Here is a 7,172-nt window from a genome sequence, read left to right on the forward strand (position 1 = left end):
CTGAAAGAACTACCTCTTCTCCCAAGAAAGAGCTAACTCTTCATATTCCCCAACTGCGTATCACCTGAGTGCAGCAAGTTTGGCAAAAGCTGCAGCTGATTTCTTGTATGTCCCCAAAACAGGAGCAGTCCAGCCTACACACTTCTCAGGAATCCTGTTCATCAGAACAGCCTTTGACACTCAGTGTCAAAAGTCAAAAGCTAACGGTCAAAACCATATTCTCATCTTGCCTCCAGGAATCCCAAACTGTCCTTGTACACAAAGGCCAACACAAGGAAAAGCTTAGCGTCAGGAAGGTTGTGCTGTCTGGTTCTTTTCCCTTCAGCTCATATGTGCAGCCACTTCCAAACTCTACTGCTCCCTTCTCTCTTTCCCTCTTTCTCCAGAGCCAAGCTGTGGATCCATATGAGATCCCATGTGGGTCTCAGCAGTGATCGTTTCCTGGACATCCAGGGGGTTCATCAGCCCTTCTGTTTGTCTACACACACTGGAGCCACTAGATCTAACTGTTCAGGTGTCTCTTCTGACTCTCTTTAAAGCCTTCCATTGGTGCTGCATCTGCCAATTTTCTTTAGGGCTCTCCCTAACTTCCCCACATCTGTAAGCTCTTTTTTATGATTACAGTGCTAATCCTTCTCTGTCGATCTGGTCTGCCTTTTCTCATTTTCTCCTGTAGTGGTCTTCATGACTTTACCCACAGTCACTGGTTCAGGTGTCTTGACATCACCCATAAGGTCCCCTCCAATACAGATCATAAAGCCCATCTAGCTCTTTTCCTGCCACTCCATTAAGAATGAATCAGGCTGCTATGTATAAATGGTCTCAAATCTGCCTACCAGTAGCAAGCTAGGAAGGTCTGCGTTCACCTTATTTGAGTGATCCCTAGCATCTCTCTTCAGTGTTCAGAAAAGTGTTTGGTATAATGAGTACATAATGGGTTACAGAAATGATAATGACCTGAATTACTCAGCATGGGTCTCAATGCTGAATGGATGGTCCATTGATTTCGCTTAGGAAAATGTCTTAACTGAACCTCCAAGTTAACTCCTTGCGTTATTTGGAAAGAAGCACACCTTAGGGAGAAGGAATCATTATTTTAGTCAGAGACCCTGCTTCTCCCCTTCCCCTCGGTCTGGTGACCATGGCACTCCTACCTTCATCTCTTGATCATGCTGCTGGGCCTGTGTTTCCTTTGTAAGACATGAGATGCACAGCTCCTGTTCCATCCCATGCTACCTCCAAGTTCAGATCACACAGGGAAATAGTGCTGCTCTTATTTCATAAGAGTACTTTGCCTTAATTTTGAGCAATTGTAACAGCTCCTGAACACTTCGGTTTCCAGCGGTTATTTATATGTTCTCAGCATTTGCCTCTCCTCTCTTCCCTCTGCTCCTCTGGCAACACTGATAGCAGAAGCTATTAATTACTTGTTGAATACCTGCAGTGCTCTGCTACAGTGCGAGAGGTGGTCCTCGCCCACCAGGATCTGTAAGCTGGGTATACAGGTAAACTAGCATGCAGAAAGTTTGCAGGGTGATCGGACGATGAGGAGGATGTTTTTAAGTCCTTGTAAGAAGGTGAGGAAAAGAGAACAAGGCTCTCTGTGCATGTTTCTTTATTAAGTCCTCCTCTCCCTGTCATAGAGTATGATGAAAATAAATTATAGAAACATAGAACACCCAGAGTTGGAAAGAACCCACAAGGAACATTGAGTCCAACTCCTGAGGGAGTGAATGAGGTGAGAAAGTGAATTCATAACAAAGTGAATGTCAGTAAATAAATCAGAGGAGAACAATAAGCATTAAAGGTATGACTTGAAAAAAATAAGAACTACTGAAAGAGAAATAAATTTGCAGCTGGAACAGAGAAGCAATGATGGATCTACTTACAGGGCAAATCAGAAATTCCTCTCACGGACAAACATGCAAAATTTTCACTGATCAGATCAACAGATATTGACTAAGGACATTTTTTCCTGTGAAAATATCAGATGCTTTTTCCATTTTTCTGTCACATGGTCTTTTTCTATTTTCTATTTAACTGAAGTTCAAAATAAACTGTGGTTGCTAGTTGTGAGAAATATCTGGTTTCAGTTTTGTAAAAGAATCCCATCACATCTGCTTTGAAACAGATTGGATTGTTTAGAAGTATAATACATTTTTACTTGAGAAAATTAAACTTTTTTCCACTGACAGAATTGTTGATGAAAAAAGACTTGAGTCAGCCACAGACTGTGCAGGTAAGCTCTCCAGGTAAAGAGCTGGCATTCTTTGTAAATATTCTCCAAGTAGCTCAGGCTTTAAACACATGCTCAAAGCAGAGCATCACTCGATTCAAGGGTATCTCACTTCCAACAACATATTCCATATTTTGTATCAGGAAGCATTCTTGGAAACAATTGCTTTGTTTATGTCTACATTTATCATCACTTTGCTTGAGCAGACTTTTCCCTCTGGGATTTACAACTTGTGTATAATTACAGAGAACAGTCATATCTCTTTCCAAACTATGCTCTGCTAAGACGGACATTCAAGCCCCGTTAAATCTCCTTTCACTCCATTCCCTGGTCATCTTTTTAGCCCCGGTTCCAGTGCAAGTTCATTGTTCTGCAAGACGGATGCTCTGAGTTGTGCATTCTGCTCTAGATTAAATTTCACCTGTGCCTTACACTGAAGTATTAATATTTCTGCTGGAACTGACTCGCCTGAGACAACTTCCCATAATTTCTGGTCCAGCCAAGTACCAATGGGGTTTCACAGTTCTAAACTAAGGGCTATGACAGATGATGCCTAGCACATTGTATTACAGCAGCAGGAGACACTTTGGTCCCCACCCCAGGTACATGTTTGACAGAAGCCACCATATTCACATAGAGATGGGACAGGAATGCTTATGCCTGAGCTTATGTACTACAAGTCACAGTCCCACGTGCTAGCTACTACGTCAACCACCCTGAATTATTACCTTGAAAATAAAGGAAATCCCACAGATGCTTACACCAATCCCAAGGTCTGGAGCACAACTGAGCCACCAGGGCTGGCTGAGAGTGAATAACCACAGCCATACAGGTCTCACCTTAGAATCACAAGTAGAAAGCCTGGGTGAGAGAGAAATCCTTCCCTTCTGTGGACAACTTTCTTCTGCAGTGCTACTTTTTTTTTTTTCTTCCTCAAAGGTCTGCTTCTTATGTATGAGTGCACTGAGCAAGGAAAGCCAGTTGAGTAAAAGCCACTACATAATTTGCCAGGATGAGCTGTCCTTTGCCCAAACAAGCACTTAATAGGGTTTGTATCCCTCACCGTACACCTCAGCTACTCATAAACCACCTGCAAAGCCACATTTGTGCTAACCTGCCAACCACAGCAAGCTGGGAGCTCCCATTGCCAGTGGGGCAGCCAGCCATATGAGCAGCGATCAGGAGAAGGTTATGGGGTGAGCAGTTCATTTCACAAACACTGGCTTAACACAACTGAGCATGTATCAGCATCCACTTTGGTTCAGTTGGGCATGGGATGTTGTTTATTTGATTTCTGGATCAAAAGCACGATTAAAATTCACAGCAGACAACTCGAGATTATTAAAGCTACAACATACATCATCAATTTGGAATGTGCTCATGGCTTTCATGTACGTTTAAAAAAATGCTGAAGGTATTATCAGCTAGGAAGATAGCAGATACTGCCTCCCCACACCCATAAACATTCTCTAAGCATATAAATATATGCAACATAATTTACCAGAGAAGTAGGGAAAGAAGAGATACCTCTGCCTGCACAAGTAGCGAAGTGGACAAAATAAAAATGAAGATCTGTTTTTCATACTATTTGATTTTAATTAAAAAAAAAAAAAGAATTTGTATTCTGTGGAAAGTAGGGCACAGAAATCTGTATTTTAACACAGTAAGGCAAATTAATTCTTTGTGAAACAACACAGAAGTCGATGGAACTATACCAAAGATGAATTTTACCCCGGCTGTAAAAAGAAAACATAAGTGCAATGTGGACCAACAGAAGATATTCCATTTAAAGAAGGAGTTATGTTTCTGTCATAAAAAAAAACACAAAAACAACTAACTAGATTTATTTCCTGGAAGGAGATCCAACTTGGCTCCACTGTAGTAGTGTAGAAGGGTCCAAAATAAGTAACAGCAGGCATCTCCATTAAAATTTGCTTCTGATCATCATTATTTTTCCTCTGGTACCAGCGAAGAGTTGAACACATATTGCAAGAGAGGCACAGGAGCTTACCCCACAGAGTGTAAAATGGGGGTAAAAGCTCTGGAATTTAAAACTCAGCTCAGCTTGTGAATCGGTGTACGATCTTAAAGAAATCATGCACACTCTGTGGGGCTAGCTCCCACCTAAATATTTTTACCTTCCTAGCTATATAGGCTCAAATTCAAGAGTGGGGGGGAAATATTCTTAATTTTAGCCGTGCTCCGTGCCTGCTGCCTCACACATCAAGGTGGGGGTCTAATCCTCGCTGCAGGAGTGTCTGAAACAGTGGGTGACTATAGGCTCCCTGAAGCACCCGTACCTTCCAAAACCCAGCTGACTAGTTACACAAAAGCAAGAACTCTGCCTTGTTGTAGCGGTAGCGGTTTGTCTATACCAGCACACGTTAATAAATGAGCAGTAAAGAGCCATCATCACAATCTGTGCGTCTGAGCCTGCTTTATGGTATCCTGAAAATGTTTCTAAAGTAGGTAGGATACAGAGAGCAGGAATATCTTCCCTTCCCAGATGGGCTCATGTGAAATTCTGCCTGACCGTGAATGGCAGATACGATATTTTGGTAACAGTGAGAGATCCCACTTTGAATAATGCCCTCACATTTGTTATAATCACTGAATATTTCCTTTCACATCACATTTTCTCCATACATAAACTCAGCTTAATCCAATAAAGAAAGAGCCTATGTATGCGGGTCTTCTCCCCATCAGGCAGGGGAAAGAGTGGCTTTTTGATCTCCAACAGTCATGCGATTTTTCATTTCTGCATGAGTAACAGGCACGAGTGGATGTCTTCCTCATGTGAAACGGTCTGTTCTCAGGTTGTTCTCAGCCTCAAACTGAAGGCTTCAGTCGGAGACATCTGGTTAAGCCGCACTTCTCGGAGAGCAGCAACAAAAGCTGCATTAGACGTGAGGAAATTGTTCATTAAAGAAACAATGCCAAAAATCAACCAGGGAACAACACTGAGGTGACAGATGGAATTGTAGCGGAAAGAACAACAACAAAAAAGAATTGAGAGAAAACGCAGTTCTAAAGTTTTGCAATAATTTGTCTTCTGAAAAGCAGACGTACACCAAACACTCCCCCTAAATTCTGGCATCTAATGCAGTCATGTTTAACGTGGAATTTAAATGGAGGCAGTTTCTAAGGGACAGAGCAACACCTGAGGTCTGAATCGGACTGAAATCTGGAAGAATTCCACTGAAATCAATGGTTACAACAGCGCAAATCCGCAAGAGATCTAAATCTGTCCTAGCTGATTCCAGATCTATCTTTTATTTGCTATATGGCTCCAGGCAAGTCAGTGACCTTCTTTTTATTTCTCAGTTTCTCCATCCGTAAAATGGTGATAATGCTGCTTGTAATACACGAAGGCTGGGGGGACTGGTTAGTTCTATGGCACGCTCTGGATGTGGAAATTGCGTGGGATCAGCCGCTTTTAGTCACCTCCATCACCTCTACGGACTGTTCTTAATACTCATATTTTCACTCACTCGCGTATTTCGCTTTCCAAACTCACAAACTGTAGGCTGAAGTCCTTACTCAAGCTTTACGCTGATTAATTCCATCACAGGATTCACATGAGAAAACCATGGATAAAATTCGGACCTCGGCCCCAACAACAAACTGCAAAGGTACTTCAGGGACACGACACAGAGTGACATTCTCTCCTCTGACATTCCTTTTTCAGAGCTCAGGGGGCTCAGGCAGCCACGGCACCCACACACACAAAATCGCCCGTGTCCTCGCTGCCGTTTGAGGAGCGCTCCCGTCCGCAGCCATAGCCCGCGCTGCTCGAGCAGCGAAACCGGGAGAAAGCCCCAACCTGGGAGCACCCCGGCTCCTGGCAGCGGTGAGAGGGACCTCTAGCGTGTGCTACAGCTGCGTGCCGCGCTCGGGGCTCCCTCACACATCCCAATCACCGCAGTCATTTTGAATACGCGAGTGGAAGTTTCGCTGAGTGCCTCCCAACTACTTCGCGAGCATCCTCGCACGGGCGCGCCTTAACCCAATCGGCATCAATTAAAGTTCCACTTTCCGACGGTTCGGTGAGCGAGGCACCGACTTCCTCGGGTTACCCCGAGTCCTCCCTCCTCGCCGCGCTGCTCTCACGGCCTCAGCGCGAAGCTCCGCGCAGCCCCCGGCCCCCCAGGAGACGGAAAGTCGCGTTTCGGGCGAAGCGGGGATGCGCTAAGAACCAATGGAACGCATCCAGCCGGCAGCCCGCCGCCGTGCCCCGCACACCGGGCGATGCTCGCGGTGCGGGGGGAGGCTGCGTCCCTTCCCCGCCGCCCTGCGGGGACGCAGCCGGGCTGCCCAAGCCGCTGGGAAGGTAGAGGCGTTTCGCCCATTTTTTTCATTTGCCCGAACAATCCCAGCACGCTCGGTGCCCGCGGGGCATTCTCGAATAAACTTGTATCTCGTTGATTGAAAACAGGCGGCGAACGCCTTTATTTTTTGTTTGTTTTTAATTTATTTTTGGGTTTTTAAGACCAAGCCGCTGCTCTCTCTCTTCCGGGACACCGGGGGACCGGAGCCGGACGCTCGGGGACCTCAGCCCCCTCCGTCCTCGCGGTCGCCCGCAGCCCCGCCGCCCCGCCGCCTCCCCCCGGGGCCGTGCGGGGGGAAGGGCCCCGGGCCAAGCCTCGCTCGCTGCCCCGGCAACAAAGGGCCCCGCGGGGGGCTCCGGAGGGGATGCATCGCGGAGGGACGGCGGAGCGGGGGTGGGGTGAGGTGCGGCGTGCGCGTGGCGGGGGGAAGGTGCCTCCGGCTCCCGCACGCACACACACTCACACACACTCACACACACACACACACACACACACACACACAATGGCGGCCCCCTCCTGCAGCCCGCCGGAGAACAATGCCCGCCGCGCACCCCCCGCGCGAAAATATCAAAATTTAAATGAAATAATTCCCCCCCTTCCGTCCCCCC

At 46.3% G+C, this 7,172-nt stretch overlaps 1 protein-coding gene across 1 annotated transcript in view; it reads right to left on the reverse strand.

The window, feature by feature from the left end:
- KCTD1 (potassium channel tetramerization domain containing 1) overlaps window positions 1–7,172 on the reverse strand; it is a 97,186-nt gene that overhangs the window by 89,689 nt on the left and 325 nt on the right. The window lies entirely within an intron of this gene.

The sequence above is a fragment of the Numida meleagris genome, chromosome 2 (genome assembly GCF_002078875.1).
Source record: "Numida meleagris isolate 19003 breed g44 Domestic line chromosome 2, NumMel1.0, whole genome shotgun sequence".
In the NCBI taxonomy this organism is placed as follows: domain Eukaryota; kingdom Metazoa; phylum Chordata; class Aves; order Galliformes; family Numididae; genus Numida; species Numida meleagris.